Below are 23953 nucleotides of genomic sequence, written 5' to 3' on the forward strand. Positions count from 1 at the left end.
TCTTGAGAAATAAAGCATGTAATGTCACATATGCAAGTACCAATTTCTACCCTTGGATTGTTGGGCCATATGACAGAAAAGGGACAGGGAGGCAAGGTAATGAGTGGGGTGGAACAATTGGGTAGCGATTCGTATTATAGAATGGAAGAAATTAGTCATGTGGGAGTGGGGATGTGGAGGAAATGATGGGGGAAAAGAGCAGTGAAGTGTGTCTATAGTCCCTGGAACACTGAGAAATAGCAACCTACTCAGGACTCTGACAGTGCTGGAGAAAACTCTGGATATTGAATACTTAAGGAAAAATGGAAATTTCTCCCAGCTCCACTCATTGAAAGGTATGTAAGTCAGTGACAGTCCAGAAGGAAGATTGAATTTGACAGACACTTTGGTAAGATTTCATGGATTTCTTCCTCCGATAACTGATCGGTAGCTGTCTGCTCAAGCTTTATAAAGTAGGTTTACCCTGAGCTACAGAGACAGCTGGCACCAAGAGACTAAGTCTTTCTTTGAGACAGGAATCCTTCACGTGGTTAGGAAAAGGATGCCGATTATATTTGCTCCCCTCATTTCATCCAGTAAGTATATTCATTTTATTTTATTTTTCATTGTCTTGGATGAAAAGAATGGGGCATATTCTCATCTGACCAAAAGGAAAGGAAACAGAGTCTATGTCTGTGAATCTTACGAATTAATGCTTTGTTGTTCATGCTTCCCATGAAGAAAATACATGAATTAAAAACATGAGGACATAAATTAGACATTTTAAAACATGCTTGATTATGGAATGAAGAAGGATAAAGGTACTGGAATAGGATAATGAGGAAGGCTATTGTTTTCTAAGCAGCTACATCTCACTTCTAGGGCAAAACAAGAACTGAACATCCCTAACTCTGAAATTTTAAAGCTGACTTACTTCCATAGCCCATTATATGTAAATAATTAGTGTCCTAGTCAGCAGACTCTGCTCTCCTGGTTTTAGAGACACCAGCCAAGATCGGAGACAAGCTTTTTTGTCACCATATCTAATCCTTTTAACCCCATAATTAAAATTTACCTGTCCTTGATTATCCCTTATTCATCTTTAACCTAGCTTTAAAAATTGAAATTGGTAACTGGACTATCTGCCAATGAAATTGCAGATAACCCAACTTTATAAGCACTTGCTGAACATCTACTCTGCAAGTTGTGTGTTAAAAACTCTTGGAGAAACAAAGGTAGAAAAGATAGTGTCTGTCTTAAGGATCCTCATTCTAGTTTTAAATAAGGGACACTCATTTAACAGTGCTAATTCATAACAAAATAGGAATATGAAAGCTCAGAAACAGACTTGGAGAAATGTTGATAAGGGAAAACGATAGAAAAATTCACAGAAAAAGCATATGGCATGTGAACAGATGAAAATATAAATTAATTAAATATATATGTATCTATAGTTTTCGATGAGTTAGCATTTTTTAATGTCAGAGAGGGAAAAATTGGAAACATTCTGATTGATAAGGATGAGAAAAAATAAATACTCTTATGTCATTTGGTGAATTTTTGCGGGAATCTTGAAAAGCTGTATCTAAAACTGCATGCACAAACATGTGATTACACCAAATATCATTGATTGGGCTCTTTGGATGGATTCATGTTTTTTAATATGTACTAATAAAATTGGGGGTAAAAGTGCATGCATATTTGACACAGCAATTCCTCTTTGATAAGTATCTCCTATAAATATTAGTATGAGTGCTCTCTATAAGAGCAAAAATATTCTTTACCAAATTGCTTGTCATAGAATAGCATTGGAAACAATTCAGAAGAGAATGTGCATATAATATAATTTCTAGCATACTGTAGAATCCTACACAGTCATTAAAAATAATAAAAGGTTCTATAGGTAATCACTGGGAAAGAGTTTCATGTGTATCGATATTTGGAAACAGAAACAAATGTGCCAATACAATATGAGTTTCAGACTAATATGCATATTACGATCACATTAAGTATATACATGTATGTATATATATAGATATGCATGTGTTTCTGTGTGTGCATTTGTATACACACTTATGAGGAGAGACCAAGAGAGAGAATGTGAACCCCTAAGACACAGATCCATTTTTTCCCAGTGTACTAACATTATATATGGCAGTAGATGCAGATTAAAAAAAAGCCTGAACAATTATAAGCTTTCTTAGCAGTTGTTACTTTGTGTGGGCAACTTGTAGAAAAGCTAGTGATCTTTCTGACTTGTCTTTTCCCATCTCTGTGCAGTCTGAATTTATCATAGCAAACATGTATTACTTTTGTAATCTACAAATCAATAAGAAAAATGAAGAAACATCACAGAGCACCACATGGCTAATATTGCAGTGAATTATAGAGACAGTAAAAGTGCTATAGAGATTCAGAAAAGATAGAACTAACTCCCAACTGGCTTAATCATGAAGGATTGATGAAAAGGGTCTCATTTAAGTTAGGTCTCAGAGGATACTGCATTAAAATCAGGGACTCTGGGTGTTAGACTTACCCTAGTTGCTAATGCACTGCAGGTTGATGGTACTGTGGTAACAGCATAGATGTCAGATTTCTGAGATGTGGGCCTGAATTACGGTGCTTTCACTTACTAACTGAACTCACGCTGCTTTATCTTTCCGCATCTCAGTTTAAAATAAAGGGTGCTGTATATTTGTTGCTACAATAAAAAGTTTTTTAGAAGATGGGGAGAGGATGCTTTGTCCAGGTATCTCTTAAGACACTTCCAGTTCAAGAATTCAGTGATACTAGAGGATGGAAAGAATATTTTTGTGGGGAACAAGGAGATGGAAAAGTGCAGCCTAATTTCTGAAACTAGGGAGTAAATCATCTCTTCTCCCCCTGAGCAAAAGTTAGAGAAGGATAATGGGAAATATTGCTGACAAGATAAGTTTGAATCAGATTGTATGATTGTAGATGGCTTAGAATGCCAGTCTAAAGAGGATGAGCTTTATCTAATGGGGAATCTCATGATTCCCAAGTAAGCAACTCACGTTGTCAAAGTGATGTTTTAGTAAGTGTGATTTGGCAATGATATGAAGGAGGAAGGGACTGTAAGTAGAAAGGGTCTATTCAGACGCCTTGTCAGTTGACAAAGTTGAGGTAAAAATACTTGCTCAGTCTATGTGGACATGGACATAGGAAAAAGGAGAAATCTTATACCTGATGTTAAAAACGTGAAAACACAAAATAGGAGCTTTAAATTTGCTTGACTCTGGAATGGAAGAAGGTCAGGAGATTGAGAAATGAAACTTTGATGCTGATATTTCAGTTTGTCAAATTAAAAAAATAAACAGAAATATGTATGTCAGTATGGGATTCTGTTGGGGAGAAAAGAAAAGGGATATAAATTTAATATTTATGTAATATTTATTAGTGCATTGTCACTAATTTATAAACTATTGTAGGTACATTTAAAAATCTATATTCTTGACTATAAAATAAAATGAGGTGATACACTATAACATTGACCAACTCACACAAGCTGCATTGAGAGTTGAAAACACAAAGGATTTATGCAACATACAAGAAAGTTCTCTGGGAGGAATTTTCATTCTAAGTGAACCAATACAGGAAAGTTTTAATTTTGCCAATGTTTTTGAATAGACTTTTTGTAAAAGAAAAAAATACTTCATTCTTATATACCCTTTATGATTTACAAAGTCTTCTAAATATTTCGATTCCTTGGATCAGCATAACTCTCTGAGGTAGAGTTGCAGGGTATGACAACACTGTATTGTGTGAAGAGACTTTAATTCAGAGAGCTTTTGGTGATTGAGCCAATGGCCCCAAACTGGCTAATGGTGGAGCTGGGGTAAGCACATAGGTCTCATGGCTATTTCTCTTTTAAGGTGCTTACTCTAATAACAAGAAGTCCCAAGAAGTAACAACTACCCAAGAATATATACTTTAGTGGAACATCAAATCAATATAAATGGTTTCCAGAAAATTCTGGTTTATTTACGAAGTATAGTTACTGCATGTGTCCATCACTGCAAATGTAGATATTCACTCAGAAGATATATTCCTCCTTCCAGCACCTCCAGCATGCCCAAAGGGACAGCAGTCTGGTAGTCATGATGGTTCTCCTAGGTTGTCATGGTAGACATGGCCTCACCATTCTCTCACATCTTCTTTTATTGATCTATAGCACAATATAACTTTTTCCTCTCCAGCTAAGGTGACAAGGTTCCTTTTCGACATTTGTCTATACATCATCTAACAATTCCTATAAATCTCTACCACAGTTGTTTTTTTTACTATAACCATGCCAAATAATTAACCATGAACCATTACAATATTATAAAAAGTATTCTTTTTCCATATCCTGATGACAAACTTAGCCTATGTTATGGTTGAAATTTCACCAGTGTGACTTCTGTCTGTCTTTTGGAGACTTAATGTTATTGAAAATTTTGTAGAGCTATATTTTTGAGTATAAGTGGAAAGGTGGGGTTGGAGCACCATGCAAGTCTTTATCATTTGCATTAGTTTAGGTCTTTTATAGACTTAGAATTACAAGATATTTACTAGAGTTGGGAGCAGGAGAAGGTGGAGAGAACTTTTATACTGCAATGCAGGTCTAACGCTTTTGGAAGATGAGAGGGAAGGAAGGAGAGTTGGGTAAAAATAATCTTGGACTGTAGCACACTTGGCATCTCTGCCATGTTCAGTCATTGGCTGGGAGCAATCTACTGGAAGCATGGCCTTAGTGGTCCCAGAGGGCAGCAGCTATGACCATTATCAACTGTGCTCATCACAGCAGTAGATCTGAACAGTGCATTTTCATGGCCACTACAACATTGCTATTATTCATTCCACTTGGGAGAAAAATGTTTTTCTGAAAAGCGTTTTTGTCTTAATATTGTTAGTCATTCTCAGTCTGATTGGCCATGAGAGTCAAGTAATCCATTATGAAGTCAGAACTGCTGAATAATGTGCTATAATTTTACCTACTTAGCTAAAAACATTATACATATCTTGGTTGAATTTGTTTTTTGTTTAGTGTGTTTATGCACGGGTACATAAAGTTAAATTCTCTATAAAATATATCTTTAAAATAAATAGTAAATATGTTGTACATACCTGTTAAAATTAAGGCTTTATAAGAAAGCTATATTGACAGGCTGTATCAACATCTCTATAGTAACAAGACTTATTCGTGGCTTTTAAAGGGAAGACTTCTTAAGTTGAATGACTTGGCCATTACTATTTCCTGCTGCTGTGTATTAGGAACTTTGCAAATGAATCTTAAAAACATTAGAATCTGTTTATTTGGTTTTCTACTTTTTTCAACTCTGCACAGGAATTTGTGCATTCTAATCATAGAGGGATGTCTTGTCACTTGAAACATGGAAATTAAGTTTTAAATAATGCTGGAACAAGACAGATGTGTGTTCGCGTGTTTTTGTGTGTGAATATTTATATTTATATGAAATTAACACTTAGTCATTAATAACTTGGTTTGCTCATTTTTCACTCTATCCATTTCCAAATACATACAATCAACATTATTAAACATTCTACATACATTCAGCATCAGCTTTCCCTTCTCAGCCCACATTCTGTCTCTTACTTAACCTATACTCTATAGTTTAACTCCATAAGTTTACTCATCGTATTTAGTTCATATTAGAAAGACCATACAATATTTGTCCTTTTGTGCCTGGCTATATATGCATCCCAAGTTCATAAAAGTATTCCATTGTATGTATATAACACATTTTGTGTATGCATTCATTAGTTGACAGACACTTAGGTTGTTTCCATCTTTTAGCAATTGTGAAAAATGCCGCTATGAGCATCAATATGAAAATGTCTTCTCACGCCCTTGCTTTCAGTTCTTCTTAATATATTCCTAATAGGTGGATTGCCAGGTAAAAAGGCAGTTTTATATTTAGCTTCCTGAGGAACTGCCAAACTGTCTTCTACAGAGGCTGCACCATTTTACATTCCTGCCAACAGTGAAGGAGGGTTCCTATTTCTCTGCATCATTTTCAGAACTGGCAGTTTTCTGTTTTTGTTAATAAGGCCATTCCGTAAGGAGTGAAATGACATCTCATTGTAGTTTTGATCTGCATTTCCCTGATAAGTAGTGATGTTGAGCATCTTTTCGTGTGTTTTTTTAGACATTTGCATTTCCTCTTTGGAAAATATTTATTCTCCCAGTGAAAACATATAGAAGTCACCCCTTTCAACACATGTCCTCTGGGAAGAGAGATGACAGTCTTCTCATTCATTTATTTGCTCAAAAATATTAACTGAGTGTCTTTCAGGCATTGTACATCAGGCATGCAACAGCGAATGCAAGTGAATAAAATAGACAAAGGCCCGGTTCTCATGAAGCTTATACCACCTGAGAAAATAAATAAAAAGTTATCGGAGTTTGCTTTCCCAGGAATATATATTCCGGGATGGAGATTTGTGTACAGGAAATTTATTAGGTTCAACACATATCACAGTGAAGCAGAATTGGATGGAAGGAAAGTTTGAGCTGAGATTCTTTTGCGTCAAGGGCCTCAGCCAACCACAGAGGCAGCTCTGGAGATGGATGATCATCACACTGACCACATTTTTCACTGAGTTGCCATTAGAAAGAGGTAAAACCTTGGGTGAGGCAGCTTCCAAGGGCATTTTGAGTGGGGAGAGGTTCTAAGTTGTGATTGTCAGCAAGCAACATTCTTTACAGCTCCAGGACTGAGTGTCTATTTCTGAAAGGGATAGCTGTGTGATATATGACAACGTCTAGTATGACAAGTAAATATGTACTGTTTCAGATGGTGCCTTGTGCTACGGAAAAAAATAAAGCAAAGCAAGGCATTATAGATTCTCTGGGATGGAAGGCACTTTAATTAAGGATGGTCCAAAAAGTGATAGGAAGTATTAAGAAGCAACCTGAAAGAAGCAAAGAAGTAACATGCAGACTGCTGTGGTAAGACCTTTCCAAATAGAGGTAAAAGTACCTGCAAAAGCTCTAAGGCAAGATACGGTTGATGAATTTGAAGGACAACAAGGGGAATAGTAAGGCTTCAGAGTCATGAATAGAGGGGAGGGAAGGTCAGAGAGCTGGTAGGGGGCAGGAGAGTACATCATGTAGAATCATATTGAACATATATGAACTTAGCTCCTATTATAGCAAGGCCCTGGGGAACAAGAAGTTTGTAAGAAAAAAAAAAAAGAGTAGCCTCTCGCTCTTGTGAAGTTTATGTTACAGTGAGGGGTAGTGAGAAGGGAAGCAGTAGAGAGTGAAGAAAAATATAAAAGATTACTTCCAGTAGTGATCAGCACTAAAAATGAAAGTTCTAAAAGGATAATGTGAAAGAAGGTGGATGACGTAGAGAAACATCTTTAGATTACTTGATAAGAGAAATTCCTTTTGAAAAGATGATGTTAAAACAGAGCCCAAACCCCTAAAAATGACATTAGCCTCTATATGCAAGTTAATAAGCTATGCAGAAACAATATATAATATACCTGTATTCACACCTTTTCTCTCATTTCTGTGAATAGTCTGTGGCCCCTGAGAAAATTCTGTCACAGATGATTCACATGAATTGTGCCAACCTCGCTAACTGAGTACCAGCTGGTGAGGTGCTCTTGAGAATTGGACCACCAAAAGCTTGTGTTCATTTTTCCAGGGATGAGGCCAGAGTACTGATCTATCCAAGTACATGAAAATCATTCCTGAAATGCAAAGCCAATGAATGTCCAGAGAGCAAGATAGATGGAATTGGTTTAATTCAGCCATTTGTCAATTTTTTACTACTTTATTTAATGAGGACCTGGTGAAGGAGACTCAGGCAAGCACCTATGTGAGTCCAATCAACGTCTCACAGTTCCATAGTCACTGAGTGAATTTATAATCTCAGCTAACATTTCAATTTAATTCACATCAAAAACTGCTCATTAACCACTGGTGATGTAAAAATCATAGTACATTAAGATGATCAATGTAAAAAGGCCATGCCTCCAAGATTACAAGACAATTAGAGGAGGTGATATTTATGATAGAATGGAGCACTAGACAGACTATGATAACCATTATGGAGCACAGTGACTAATCATTAGTTAATAAACATTGCTTTTGATCACAAGGCAGTGAATGCAAGTGAATTTAAGGCAATCCATCAGCAATGCTAAAATAAACTTTAAAGAACATGCTTTTGGTCAACATTAACAAAAGGCAAAAAATGTAACATTTATTTATTTACTCACTTTTTATTTACTCTGCACAGATATTAAGTTTAAATATGTTTCCAGTTGAAGTGTAAAAGCAAGGAAGATTTTCAGCTAATGCATTGATTATTCCAAGCTTATATATTTATGTCGCTCACAAAGAAATGAGAGTTTCCACAAAAGATTAATTTTCAAAATGTCTAAATGTCTAAAGTTTACTCCTTTAAGTGCTGTAATTTTTTTCTTCAAAAAAATTGATCTAATATATAAATATGTATGCATACATATATATAGATATATACATACTATATATGTATCTCTCTATCTATCTATCTCTATATATATAATTATAATTCTTTGACTTATAATATAGCAAAGCTTCAAAGACCAAGGGAATGATGTGTTCTGGTACGGTCCCAGAAAGCTCTGTTTTCCAGATTTGGGGCCTATACTTTCTCTATTTTTTTTTCTTGTTCTTTTTTACTCCTGCCAGATTTCTAATCATCCATTCTCCTTATTATCTGTATGCTATTTTAACAGTCCTTGTCCTTATAATTGGGTCCATTTAATCATCTATTGTTTAGGAAATCAGGTAACTGCTTGCAATGGTTCTATATAAAATAAGAAAAAATAGATCTTTGTAAGTGTCCGAGGAATTCTCCTCAAAATATTTTCATGGTCTTTTCTTAACATCTCTCGTAATGCTCAGGAGGTGTTCGCTTCCTTGTTTATTTTTCTCGATTTAAAAATATTTTCCAAGCGATGCATTTGCTGGAAGTCTATCTCCTGACTAAGTAGGCTATTGCTAAAATGTAAGGTGAGTTCGTCTCTTGTTCCACTAGGTCTGTTAATCACCCACTGCACACCCATGAATGCACCGCAAGTTTGGGATGGCTGTCTTCATAGAAAAAGTCTCTGATGTATAAACACTCAAATCAGGACAATTTGTGAGTAAAGAGCAATAGCAGATTTTGAGGGAATTTGTCCTTTGTTCCCTAAATCAGGTAATATGGAAAGATTGATTTAAGAGGTAAATTCCCTCACAGAGAACTTGTGTACGGGGGCATAAATCTTCAAAACTTTGCCCCAGACTATGGTGGCCAGAACCCAGATTTCCTGACTATTGTCCGGATTCAGCTCTGGTCTAACCATGCCTCTCCTGCCCCTTTCCTGCTTGTCCTGCTGATTCCCCATTAGCCTCCCTGGCTTTCTGCCCTTGCATTTCCTCACCCTGTGGTCTCTCCCTAGGCAGTCTCAGCCTTGCCCATGGCTTCAATTACCACCTAGGAGCAAATGACTCACAGGTTATATATCTAGCTCAGATCTTTATTTTGAATCCCACATCTGTATTTTCAAACGTCTGCTTGTTACCACCTCTTGTTTATCTCAAAGGCCCTTCAGATTCAATATGCCCAACTTGAAACCTCCTTTGAAAGCTTTGTTCTCTTTCAGTGTTTCCAGTTTTAGGTCATGGCATCACCATCTCAGATTGCAGGGTGTCATCCTCAAAATCTCTCTTTTCCTCCAAACATATCTAACATGCCACCAGGTTTCATATAATATACCTTGTAAAATACTTTGGAATTCACCACATTTCTCTCTTTCCACCATTATGTCCCTAGTTAACATTGCCATCGTCTGTTAATTAGATTTAAGTGGTGGCCAGGTCAATCTAGCCACATTTCTCTGAAACAAATTTTATTTTACTCACCCTCCCCTATACTCATTTAAATACTCCAATGGTTTCCCACTTCTTTCATTATAAATAACAATGCCCTCAAGCATGGTGTATAGTGCAGTGCATAACCCATTCCTCCCCAGCTCTATGCCACCCATGGTGCCCCTCTGTTCCTGCCCAGCTCCATCTCCTCTCATGCAAGGTACTCTCTTATCTCCTCACTTCATCCATACTGGGAATTTTTATAGTTTATTTTACTCTCTGCTCCCTCTCATCACAGACCATTTTAAGAGCTGGTCAACCTTTCTAGTCAACATTTTCTTCCACTATTTAGTTCCTTTTCATCTTGCAGATATCCAATCCAGTTCAGGCATGCCTTTCTTGACCTCCCTGGCAGACTCAAATACACCTCTTATGTACTCTCAGAGAAACACAACCTTTTGTACATTATATTTCGCATGGTTGGAATTTTCCACTGAATTGTATGATTATTTGATTAATATTTGTCTCTTTAGTTATACTAAAGGATTTATCTTTTGATGATTGTTTTGCTCACAATCTGTCATACTGTAGTTGCTTAATAAATATTTAATTAATTAAGGAATGAATAAATGAGGGGAGGAAAATGATGACATTGTGATTCAGAGGTTACATGAATGCCTAAGACTTTCCCCAGATTACAAAGAAAATAGGGCATGAACTTGGGCAACGGTGGAAAGACAGTGGCAAAAAAGCGTTAAACCCTGACTAGAATAATAGTATAGATAAGAATAAGACACAGGACAAGAAATAAATGTGGTATTGTCCATGTTCAAACCCAAGACTGGAAGCTTGGTTCTGCAGCTATGAACTTTGTTGGAGTCTGGCTTATTCCTTTCTCAAAGTCTTGACATAGCGGTTTCCTCTGTCTGGACTTTTCTTACTCCAGAACTTCACATTCCTACTTTTTTCCATCATTCACATCTCTGCTCAAATCTCAGTTACTTAGTGTCATGCCTTCCCTGACTATCTCTATCAGTCAGGAGAGGATAGATTGTGTGGTGAAAGAAATGACAAACCTTCATGACTTAAAACAACAAAGTTTTATTTCACACTTCTATATAACAAGAGGAGTCACTGAGATATTCAGAATGATGGAGTTACATCTTGAAAAATTGTGAGCTATACAAGGAGGAAAGAAGAAACCTGGTGATTCTCACACTGGCAATTAAATTCTCAGCCTTGAAGCACCTTAATTCCATTAGCAACTCAAGTGTAGAGCTATTCACATGGCCTTATCCCACCACAACTGCAACGCTACACTATGATTGGAAAGAGGGAGAACTATAAATATTTGGCATACACCACCAAATGCTAACATAATATATAATCTAGCTAACAGTCTCTTTAATTTTAAATTTTATGGTAATCAGCACAACATGATATTATTATATTATAAAATATATATAATATATTTTTGTGTCTGTTTATTGCCTGCCTCCCTCATAAAAGCAAAATTTTTTTTAGTCAGCACTTATCTCTAGCACATAGAACCATACATGGCATCTGGTAAACACTAAATAAAGTTTTTTATTAAATGAATGAATGAATAATGCATTGTGACTTATTCTGATCTATACCTTCTGCTAGCAAAGCTTTCTAGTAGTGAGATTAGTTTGTCTTTTGTCTTCATGTTGAGAGAACTGATGAACCAAAAAGACAGATTATAATAAGCAAAGGCTGTGAGACTCAAAGCAGATGTTGGACTAGTTCATGGGGAGACATAGAGAAAGCGATGAGACTCAGAAAGCTTACAGTAGGCTGCACGTGGTGTGTAGCTTGGTCAATAGTAATACAGCATTCTGGCTCCAATTTATTTTGCCAAAACAGAGATAAGGAAATCTGATGGTGAGGCTAGAGTTATCCCAAAATGGAGGTTCCTTTATTCTTCTTTCTCAGGTAATGATCAACCCGATCATTCTCCAAGTCTCAAAGATATTTATAGACAGAGGCACCATAGAATAACCAATTATTTTTGTTTATGTTGATAAATTACTATGAAAAAAATGTGTCTTTTCCTTTCTCCAAGGTACTGACCCAAAACGGGTGAGTTTGACTGAACTGTCCCAAATACTGAACATTTAGTATTAATTAACTGCTTCCTCAAACTTTCTGCACCCCTGCTCCATTCTGGGGTGGTTATTATAGCCACTCTGGTTGACTGAGAGTTTGGGGCACAATATTTGGCACAATTATGTTACCACAAGCATAAGACACCTGCCTCAAAACTTGCACAAGCCAAAGTAATTTTAACCATTCCTATACCTTTCCCTATGGCACTAGTGGAAACCAGGCATAGACATTTCCTATTCTTGCTATAATTAGTTACCATAAACATGGTGACTTAAAATAATGCAAATTTATTATCTTACAGTTCTGCAGTTCAGAGGTCCATAATGGGTCTCACTTGGCAAAAATCATAGTGCTGGCAGGACTGTATTTCTTCTGGTGTCATAGGGGAAAATCTGTCTTCTTACCTTGTCCATTTCTTATAACCCCCTTCCAACTTCAAATCCAACAATGGCCACTCAAATCCGTCTCACATTGTATCACTCTGACACTGCTGCTTCAGTATTCTGTTTTTAAGGGTACTCGCGATTATATTGGGCCCACATGCATAATTAAGGATAAGTTTCTCTTTTTGTTTGTAAGCTGCTGAAAGCAATATAACAGAAATGGGTTGGCTTTTACATTGTGGGTTTATTAACTTATAAGCTTACTGCTCGGAGGCCCTGAAAATGTCCAAAGGAAATCTTCATCAGGCAATATTTTTCTCCCCAAAGACTTGCTGCTGGCAATCCTGGGCTCCAGTCACATGGCAATGCACAATGACAGAATATCTGGGCTCTCCCTTCTCCTCCAGTTCTTGCTGCTTCAGCTTCCTCCTTCAGTGGCTTTCTCTCTCCTTCTGGGGCTTCTATGAGTTTCTCTCTGTGCTTCTCTTCATATTCATCCCCTTTATAAAGGACTCCAGTAAGAGGATTAAGACCTACCCAGGGTCATGCCCTACAGAAGTAATCTAATCAAAAGGAGATACCACCTATAATAGGTGTATGGGAATGGATTAGCATTAGGAACAAGATTTTCTGGGGTCCATAAAAGTCTTATACTACCATACCTTCCTAACTTCAAGTCTGCTGATTAACAACCTTAATTCCATCTTCAATATGAATTCTTTTTTGTTATATAAGGTAACATATTCACAGCAATTAAGGTGTGGCCATTTTGGGGAGGCCATTTTTATGCTTACCAAACTTGGTAAATATAAACATTACAGATTATAAAACATATACTAAGGAAGCGGACTTGGCCCAGTGGTTAGGGCATCTGTCTACCACATGGGAGGTCTGTGGTTCAAACCACGGGCCTCCTTGACCCATGTGGAACTGGCCCATGCACAGTGCTGATGCGTGCAAGGAGTGCCATGCCATGCAGGGGTGTCCCCCACATCGGGGAACCCCACGCGCAAGGAGTGTGCACCATAAGGAATGCCGCCCAGTGCCAAAGAAAGTGCAGCCTGCCCAGGAATGGTGCCGCGCACACGGAGAGCTGACACAAGATGACGCAACAAAGAGAAACACAGATCCCTGTGCCGCTGACAACAACAAAAAAGCGAACAAAGAAGAACACTCAGCAAATAGACACAGAGAACAGACCACTGGAATGGAGGGTGGAAGGGGAGAGAAATAAATAAATAAACAAATAAATCTTTAAAAAAAAACACATATATTAGAATTTACCCAGGGAGGCTTATGTATAACTGTTTTATATATTTTATGATAAGTCTTGAGGTATTAAAATATTTTTAAATAACCTGGAATCACTTTAAAAGGACACATTGTCACTTTAAAGATAAACAAAGTGAGACATGCAAACAGTGAAGAACCCTAAGGTAACCCATGGACTATCATGAATAGTACAATTATAAAAATATTCTTTCATCAATTATGACAAACATATCATGCTAATGCAAAGTGTTAATACTATGGTGATATATGGGAAACCTGTACTCTACGCATGGTGTCTCCGTAAACCTACTACTTCTTCTATAAGAAAAAGAAAGTAAGGCATGAATGAGTTGAGCTGGCTATCAAACCTGGATGAATTTGGAATAAGGATCCAGGACAGTTTCTATTACAACATGGTTCTTATATTCCATTTAAGAAACCAGCTATTTGTAATACAATTTAGAACAAATGTATGAAATAGTTAGCTTTTTTAATTACTAGAGTAATTTCAAAATATAGAAAAAGTTTCTTATTTGATATTTGTCAATGAGGCATTACTATGAGAACATTCCATATGGGGTATTCTTATATACACATGATCTAGTTAGAGAAGATTGATGAGGCATGATGTGGTCAGGTGTATTCACACAGTTAATACATGGCAACAGGGCAATAGTAAATACAAAGTTCAAAATTAATTGAGAAGCTCAAACTCTCCACATGCTGATCTCACCAGAGAGAAGTATGCACATAAATAGATAAATGTTTGGGAACTTATTTTTAAATGAATTAAGATGGTAACTATAGAGGAAAATTATATAAACATTTGTGATGGTGCATTAGACTTAGGGGAAGGTGAATGGAGACTTGGATCTACCCAAATATAACTATTCATTTACTAATCCATGTTGTTTGGAAATGTCAGTTTATTCTTCAGAACTACCTGAAAGCTAAATAAATACCCTAAATGATTATATACAGTCACATAAAAATGCTTTGAAAATGCTGTCTTCCTAGCACTCTGTGCTTTGTAAAACTGACTTAGGAGATGCTATTTATACCTTTAATAAAGCAGTTAGATTAATTTTTCTACTTTACCACAGATAAATTTTGAGAGACACTGTGGCACTCCGGTTTTAGATATTAGACACTTACCCTTATCCTAGCAACTAGATTGATATTCATCTCAATTCTATCCTTTATCCTTTTATCACACCCTTGGACTATTTTGAATAATTGCACTGAAGAAACTGCAAACTTTCAGCATAGTATGAGAGCTATGCTGTAGTTTCTAGAAGTTCAGTGAAGGACCCACAGAACAACAATGGCCCATTAGCTTTTCCTAGTAGATCTTAATTTAGGTTTCCACACTCCTTTGCATGCAGTCAAGGTGGACACAGGGTGTTGTTTGTTGATTGTCTTTTTTTATTTATATGTATTGGCTCTGGTAGGATATCTAATTTTGTTTGTTAAGTATCCTTTTAATGATTTCTTATGTCCTCACCTTCTATCCCAGTCTCTTTCTATATACTTCTATTATTCTCAGACTTTATTTCTATTTTGCTGTCTTCATTAGTATTTCAGTACAATGTTTTCCTTTTATTTCACCAGTAAAATTCACCAGGGATATCTCCAGATTAGAAAAACAGTAACCACAAGTTCTGGAGATGAGAGATGATAAATAAGAAATTTTTCCAGCCCTTAACATTCCAGAATAAGTCATAATCAACAAGAAGTAAAAACTGTTTTTTTAATATTATGTAATTATATTAATGATATAGAAATAGTGCATATATGTTAGTATTTATATTAGTGTTCTAGCAAAAAATATTAAGTCCAATGTCAAAGACAAGTCATATATTAATGACTTTTAAAGTCTTCTATGAGTATCATTATCATGTTCCCATAAGAGTATCTGAGAAATTTTCCCCTAGAGTTGTTAAGATTTGAGCATTACCAATAGCAAAATAGAGTTGAGAGTGAACATACTTAAGCAAAATTGACCTTGTGTTTAGATAAATCGTTGGTTTTGCTTTATCCCAGTTTTACTCCCACTTATTTAAGAAATGTTGCCAGGTTTCTTTGCAAAAGATGTACTGTGTTATTAATGGGGGGGTATGGAAAAAATATAAGAAATATATAATATAGACCATACTTAGTCTGATTATATTACTTCATAATCTGCAACAAATATTCCACAACAATGTAGTGTTGGTGGAAGGGGGGGGGTTGTATTGGAATTCCACACAATTACATGATGGCTTTGTAAGTTCACAATTTCTCTAATAAAAATATATTTAAAAAGAAAGAAATAGCAGGACCATGTTCAGTCCAGGAATAACTTTTCAATTTTAGAGTAGGTAGTCATAGTATAAATTTATACAGAAACACTAGAAAGTAGGGACTTGAGATCAAGATCATTCAGTGACTCATAAGCCAAACCCTAGAACATACAAGAACAGAGAAAGAGTTGGACCTGAGAGAATATTTGAGGGTAAAAAAGACTTCGAATGAGAGAACATTTCTGAATTAGGTGGGTCAAGAAGATAATCTGTGGTTCTTCTAAAAATGTATAATTTCATAGGGAGTTAGTCCCTATTATTTTGCTATCAGAGACTACTTATGATTTAGAGGTTGAGAAGCTAGTTCCTATAGTTAATAGATACCACTACCCCAGGTTTTAGAAGCCAGATCCAAACAGCTGTTAGAGTTCTGCATTTTATACAGGGTAGAACAGGCTTTTGTGCTCTATAGTATAAGTTGCATATTTCTTCATTGAGAGTCATATCAGGACAAAGGATATATAGATTTGATCTTCCTTATCAGAGGATGATGAAGCTGAGGAAGTAAAGAGATGGAAACACCAGTGATTCCTTCATCTTTCTAATAAGTTTACACATATATTCTTTTCCAGTGTGTTTTGAGGGGATAAGATTAACTCCCTGACAAAAATATTCCCTTCCTGCCATGTATTCCCCTATGTAGACATAATATTTAATTAATAATGAAACACCTGAGTGGAGGAGATGGAAATGGACAAGGAGGAAAGGAATCAGTCATTCCTATCACAATTTTATCACATACCTATTATTTTGCCCCTGATAATTCACAAAATGCTTTTCAGAAATATAATTGAATTTAAACCTCATAAAATTGCTGGGGCATAGTTATATATATGATTTTGCAAATAAGAGAAGTGGGGTATAAAGAGGTTAAGCTTTCTGTCCAAGGTTGCCTATCTCAGTATTCGTGCCTTTCTTGTATCCAGTTTTGGAACCCATCTTTCTCATGTTTTGGCCCTAAAAGCAAGTCCACCATTTATCTCTTAGCAATTTTTCATCTTCTACACCTCTCCCAGTGTTGTCCAAGTGACCCCTATATTGGGGCTTTACTCATGTATCCCAAAAAGGACATGTTCAGTTCTTAATTTATATCCCTAAGACTATGAACCCATTTGTAAATAAGACCTTTGAAGATAGTACTATTAGTTAAGGTGTGGCTAATTTGGAAAGGGAGTATCTTAATCCATATGACTAGTGGTCTTGTAAAGAGAGGACTCTTGGACATAGTCAGTCATAGATAGCCATAAGAGGAGACCATGGGACAGAACCCTACTATCACAAGAATGCTACAGATCCTGGGAGAAAGCAAGCCTTGCCAATACCTTGATCAGGGACTTCTAGTCTCCTAACCCATGAGTCAGTAAATTTTGGCTGTTAAGCCAACCTGTGTAGTATTTGTCATAGCAGCCCTGGAAAACTAAGACACTCTGCTTTTGAGATGATAGCACAGAAGCTTTCTTCCCATGCTGCTCTTTTTACACTGGATAGCATATTTCTCCCTTTCGTCTTATAGATTTATATCGTTCTTCCTTTTTCATTCTCTCACTCATTACTATGGGCCACTTCTGGGATAAGATGCATGGACACCTGAAAGAGTATTCCCAGGGATAAGCCTAGTATTATTCTTCAGACTGTAGGTGAGAACTGCTTTTCCATTGCACTGAGTCCATCCTCTGAAGAGGGACCACATTCCAGCTCTTAGCTACATACCCTCATCCCTAATGCCATTATATAATTAGAACAAGCTGTACTGGCCATGGCCAAGAATTTTCTTCTCAAAAATTATGGAAATGTCCATGTGCCAGAGACACTCATTGCTAAGTAAGTTCACTGCCAGCATATTACATTAAAAAGCAAAACAAGCAAACAAAAATGAATAAAAGAAAAGAAAGAGCTACAGAAAATTTGAAAGTACATTTTTGAACATAACACCCTGGACATGGAGTCAGTAGGTATAGACCTGTCTTATCCCAGGCTTCTGCATTAACTATTTTTGAAAGTCGGACATGATGTTCAATAATGTTTTGTTTTATTTTTCTATTCTGGATACTATAATGCATGAGTCCAAAGTTATGATAATGAATATTTGACTTCAGTTCTATCAGTACCTTTCTGGTGATGGCCTTAAATATTTTAAGAGTTGATTCATCATCCAGAGTGTTTCACTCCCAACTTCAAACATTTCATTACTTCCAAATTCCAGGTAGTTTGTATTTCAGCTAGAATCCAGCTCTAGAATGGAGACCTGATGGAGACATGAAAGGCCCCTTCCTGAATCACCCATAGGTTATGAACCAAAAGTGCTTAAGAATAACATCTCTGTTAGTTTGCTCTCTTCAATTTGGTCTAGATTCTGGAGGGTAGGAATCTTTTATTTGTTTTTGTAACCCTGATATCTAAGAAAATATTGAATAATAAATAATATTTGTTGAACTAATCTCAGTGCTTTAAACTCAGTCTATAGTGCATTGCTGAGAAGAGTTCAATACTCAGAGAGAAACAATCTGGCATTCTCAAGAATTGTCCCTTGTGCTTTAGAAGGAAGCAAAGTCATGGCAGCTTATTTCCACGAGTCTTGCCATTTGGACTGCTCAAAAAACATATTTTCAGGGGTCAGTTACCACAAAGGGGAATGATCTATCTACTTCATAACCCGGCATCAATAAAAGGAGAGTGCATTGTGTTAGTTGTGGAACTCTAAAGGGAGATTTTGAGTATTTGCTATTGAAGACATTGAATGATTACCAATATGTGCTTATTAGGCATCCTTTAAAAATTAACTCACTTTTTAGGAAAACGTTTATCAATAAAAACCTTGTAGGAATGTAGCACATGCATTGATTTTGCCTGGGGCCTTGCCTCATTTCTTTCTGCAGAGATTTATAGAACAATGCCCCAGAATTTTTGTAAATGAGGCACTTAAGCTAGTTCAAATTTAGTGAGAAATCTGTCCTAGGTTGTGATGGCTTCCAAGATATGCTTCTTTGGAATGTGTTAGAATTTCCAGTTTGAAGGACCATTTTAGTTGTTTTAAGAAATTGGTAAGTATATGATCTGAATTCCCATGAATTACATGAATTCCCATGAGTATATAATTAGTTCTTTCTCCATTTTTAGTGAAATGGGTTTCCCCACAAAATAAAAAGATTTTAAGTATTCCTAGACAACTCTTGCCTGCACAAGGAGTCACTGATTCAAATAATCTGGAGCCCAGTGCTTATAGAAGAGTCTGATAAGACTTTCACTTTGAACTTGCTAGGATCTTATCTCCACCTCAGGGATTCCACATCTAACTTAGGCCTCGAAAAGAGGAAATTTAAACTGTTAGTGAAAATTAACTCTGAGGTAGATGTTGTTGAAACTTTTCAGTTGACCCTGTCCTAAATGTTCACCTCTGAAGTAGCTCTCAGCTCTACCTCATGGCAGGAAGATGCATGTACAATACATGCTTCTTTAAGTAAACGGCACCTTAACATTTTTTAAGGGCAGTATTTTGTTTTTTCTTCCTATTTCACACCCTCCCCCCCCCCTTTTTCATATTCCATTTGAAAGAGAGCTCTATATTTTAAGTGTTTTAGACTCAGCAGCAGTAAATGTTTTCAGGCTTTGGATAACACTGTCACTGCTAGGAAAGGAATAGTTTAAAACAGCTGTGATGCCAAACTTCAAGAAAATGGTAAGAAAAAACCAGAAAAGCATTGTTTGTCATGTCAGACTGTCACCAAACATTATCACTCAGAATCAGTCCCATTTGTATGTGAAAACTCCTATTGCAGCATCTGAAAAAGAAAAGCTTAGGATTTTCTAGGAGAAAAAAATAATCTTTTATAGCTAAGGAATGGATGTTTAAATTACTCTCTGGAAAGGTTTGCAGGGAAAATAAATAACTCCAAGAAGAATAGCATGTCTATTATGGTGAAGTTATTAGGACTTCAAAGCAGTGCGGATACTGAAGGACCCATTTTAATCAGTGATTTTCATTTAGCAGAGATTCACTTTGAACCCAGGAATGTTACATTTCAAACAAAGGTTAAGGAAGAGAAAAGTTACATTGGCACACATCAGACAAATTAGTCCTCCTTTCCCAAACCTCATGCTGATAGATGCTGTTTCTCTGGTTCAATGCTTAAACAGTTTGTGGGTGAGGGAGACGAAGGACAAGGGCAAGATCTCCTGCTCTTGGCTTATTTTCCCTTCATAGGCAAAGTCCTCAATTTATTTTTCCTGGTTTCTTTGAAAATAGGGGGGAAATGCTATGGCCGCTATACCTGGTGGAAAATCACACAAGTTGAACTTGTCACCCTCATAATCCACTTCAGGTTGATAAAGTGCTGATTTGTGCATCTAATTACCGAAGCGTAATTATGGCTGCACTGAAATCAACGTGGCACAATAAAATATGCACCACATTCTCAGGAATGAGTCTTGTCATCTCCTTCTCTGCACATTAGTGATGACCTTATTTACAGCCGAATTCAAAAGGCAGCTTTGTCTAAGACTCGAAGTCATCCCTTACAGGCATTTGGAGCTCTTCAGCACATGCCTAAAACTAGTATTATGAGGTTGTAGGTAATGAAGTTTGACTGCACAAGTGGAAATGACTAATTTATTAGAGTTCTTTGAGGTGCAAAATAGGCATGTAGATAAAGGGAAACCCATAGATGCATTCTACAAAGTCTTTAAAAAGCACTTTTGAAAATGTTCCACACCAAAGGTTACTAATAAATGCAAAAGCTCTAGTCCTGGGATGAGGGAGTATGCTTTAATCTTAGAAGAGGAACTGGCTGAGGATATAAAAATAAAATGCTTGGAACACATATGATCTTTTCCTGTGTAGAAAGGGGAATCAGACGGGGATAAGATGGGGGTTTCCTGGGATCAGTGTTATGATGATTTAGCATGCTTATTGCAGGATGTTGGCAGGACTCACTGAAGAATATTCAAATTCGGTAGCTCACAGGCTTGGCCCAGGAATCTGCATACTTAACTCTCCACTGAGAACTCATAATTAGAGCTAATGTGCTAGGTGCCAAGTACACTTGGAAGAACTTTTTGTGAATTAATGCTATTATTCCACATAACAACAATCCTAAGGGATATTACTGTCACTATCACATTTTATACGTTAAGAGACTGAGGCACAGGGAAGTAAAATAATTTCTCCAAAATCACGTAGTGAGTGCAAGTGTTTTCAGTGATGACCAAGAAGAAGAAAATTGACATCATTGCTGTCTGTTTACTAAAAATTCTGCTTCTATTTGTAGCTCCTCTCCAAAGGGCCTTAAATATAGTGACTAACAGTGAACAGAGCATTCAGTTACCCTTGGACTCTGTTTTCTTAAGTTTAAGAAAATAGCTATTGGTTTCCATTGACAGATTTATTGTTCTTTTTTGGAACATATAGCTCTTGATTTTTAGATGGCATTAATGATATGAAAGAACAAAATAGCAACAGACTGCTGGGGGTTTTGTTTTCTATTGCTGGTTCGGGACACATTTCCCTTCACTTTTTGCTTTGATGTGTATGTGTGTATTTTCAAAAAGATTCAAGCAACTTCATGAGTTTCTGGAAGCTAGTGAACAGAAATAATAGAGTAAGAAAGGAATATGAATTAATTTTTAAAACAGCCTCTAAGGGAGAAGAGAGTAGAAAATCAGGTATTTAGTATAACAGACCAAATGCTGGGAAAGGCTTAGAATCAAGACTTGACAGAACGGTCTTGTTTTCTATCAAGTGTCTTATAATCTTCCAAAAGACTGCAGTGAATTTCATATTCCAAGATCCACATAGGACAATAGGGCTGGCGGGATGTGAGACTATGGAGGGTGAGAGCCCAACCGTTATATTTTGCTTCCTTTTAGGATGATTTCAATCAAGCATAATCAAGTGAGCATCACGGTCTTTCAATTGTGATAGTTTGGAATTACCAGGGAGGGCAGAAACTTTCAACTACAGGATTTCTATTCATCAAATGACTCTATACTGCTATATAATCAATCGATTGTACATTATTATGTAGGAGGTTCTTATTAGTGCCTTTCCTAGCCAGTAAGATTGGAAGCTTATAAAGGACAGGGTCAGTGGTTCTTGCTATTCTGCATGCCCTTTAACACCTAGTCAAGGACTGGACATGGAGAATTACACTGAATTTAATTGGACATATTAAATTAATTCAATGCATCGTTAATTTGTTCTTTGTCTCTGATACAAAAGGTGATAATCCATTCAATTTAAGGTTCCAACTTCTTTTTGGGTTCATTGCAGAAGATGGATGAAACGAAAGTGCATATTGTATACTGAAATTATCTTTGTATACACACATACTTTCACTCACAAAAGCAAGTCTTTTCTGCAGCTATACTTTAGAATCAAATTATTGTACCTTTAACATTAGAGCTTGCTTAACCTAATTAATTAGAAGCAATTTGTGAAACAATAGGGTTAATACCTAAAAATACTGGCTACTCTTGTAAGAAGGAATTTCCATTAAAAAAGAAGTAAAAAATAAGACAGGTCCGAACACCAAATATCTGCATCCTGATTTTTTTCATGAAGACCACAAGTTTCCTAATGTCTGTTAGTTGAGGAAAACATGGGCTCCTATGTAAAAGAAGAAGAAGAAGAAAAAAATTGCCTCCCCCTCTGATACATTTACCAATGTCCCAGAGAAACAATCCATGAAGAGTTCAGCACGATTATATATTTACAAAGCTTAGTGGATTTATTCTAACATTTCCCCACCTGGAAAAAACTGGGCTCAAATATCTTCGGGAATCAAAAAGCAACATCGAGTTCTTCCCAATATATCAAGTCACCTTTCCAGCATTCATAAACTTGCAGGAATGGGACTGGGTGGTGATGGTAATTATATAGGTTCTGAAGTAGAAATTGCAGTTGGAGAGTCGATCTCTAGGGATGGACGTGGAGAGGAACGGAAAGGAGCCTTGAGAAAAGGCTGTCATATTTGCTCGGAAGAACTGCCAAATCAGAGAGCAGAGACGATTTCATTGGAGGAGCACCTTCAACAGCAACTAATCCTGTCATATTGAAAGAAAATTGTAAATGTTCTCTCCAGAAATTGTCCGCCCATTGCAGACACGAGCAACAAGATCTCCTACCATACCAAAGGCGCTTGGGCGCGGAGCCCCGGCTCTAGAGAGCGCGCGCGCGGTCACACACACACACACACACACACACACGCTGCGGGTTGGCCTTAGCCTTGAAATCGCACAGCCCACTAGGAAATAGACAGGGGCGCGTGGGGTAGGTGTTGCCCCCTGCACTAATCACTACTTCCCCCAAGCACTTTGGTGAAGAGATGAATCCTGCCCAGCTCGTCGATCCGCGCTGGTCGCGGTTCTGTTTTGCTCTCCAGACTCATCTTCTTCGTGAAAGCCAGGTTTGAAAGTCCGGTTGGCATCTCCTTCTGTGGTTTGGTGTAGAGGGCGGGCGCAGCGTCAATTTAACGCCAGTCGTTAAACCGCGAACGGGTTGCAGACACGCCAAGTGGCTGGAACCGGTGTAGGTAGCTTGACTTGCTGGCGCGCAGCTGCTCTCCTGTGCCTTTGGGTCCGTTTCTTCCCCTCCTCCCCCCCCTGCCCCACCCCTCCGGGTGTCGCGGCACCAACTAATCTTTTCCTTTTCTCTTGCAAGATCTAGGGAGAAAGCGAGCTGGCTTCTGACTCTGAGCGGCGGGCTGTTCGCGCCCGACTGGTCGGCCCCGAACTAGCAAAGGGCTCCCTGCCCCTGGCAGCCTTTACCAAGGAAATCGCAGCCAGTGGAAGTCGCTGGAGCTAAATCTGCGGCAGGTAAGAGCACCCCGCTACCCACTTCTCTCGCCCGGGCCAGGAGGTCTCTCAGCCGCAGGGTCTCTCCCAAGCCCCCCGGACCGCGAAATGAAGGATGAGAGAATTGAGGGATGGTTTTCCTCGGGTGCAGATTCTCAGACGGAAACTTTGGCTGCCAGGGT

General features: G+C 37.4%; 1 protein-coding gene across 3 annotated transcripts in view; it reads left to right on the plus strand.

The window, feature by feature from the left end:
* Window positions 1-210: 210 nt before the first annotated feature.
* Window positions 211-23953, plus strand: part of CHRM2 (cholinergic receptor muscarinic 2) — a 183542-nt gene continuing 159799 nt past the window's right edge. The window contains exons 1-2 of one of the 3 annotated variants that reach the window (XM_058297426.2): window positions 211-335; window positions 23638-23792. The gene's annotated coding sequence lies outside the window, so the exon portion shown is untranslated. Of the gene's footprint in view, window positions 336-23034; window positions 23384-23472; window positions 23554-23637; window positions 23793-23953 lie in introns of those variants that run through there. The other 2 variants (XM_004461664.5, XM_004461665.3) reach the window with 2 other exon arrangements.

The sequence above is a fragment of the Dasypus novemcinctus genome, chromosome 5, assembly GCF_030445035.2.
Source record: "Dasypus novemcinctus isolate mDasNov1 chromosome 5, mDasNov1.1.hap2, whole genome shotgun sequence".
NCBI lineage: Eukaryota > Metazoa > Chordata > Mammalia > Cingulata > Dasypodidae > Dasypus > Dasypus novemcinctus.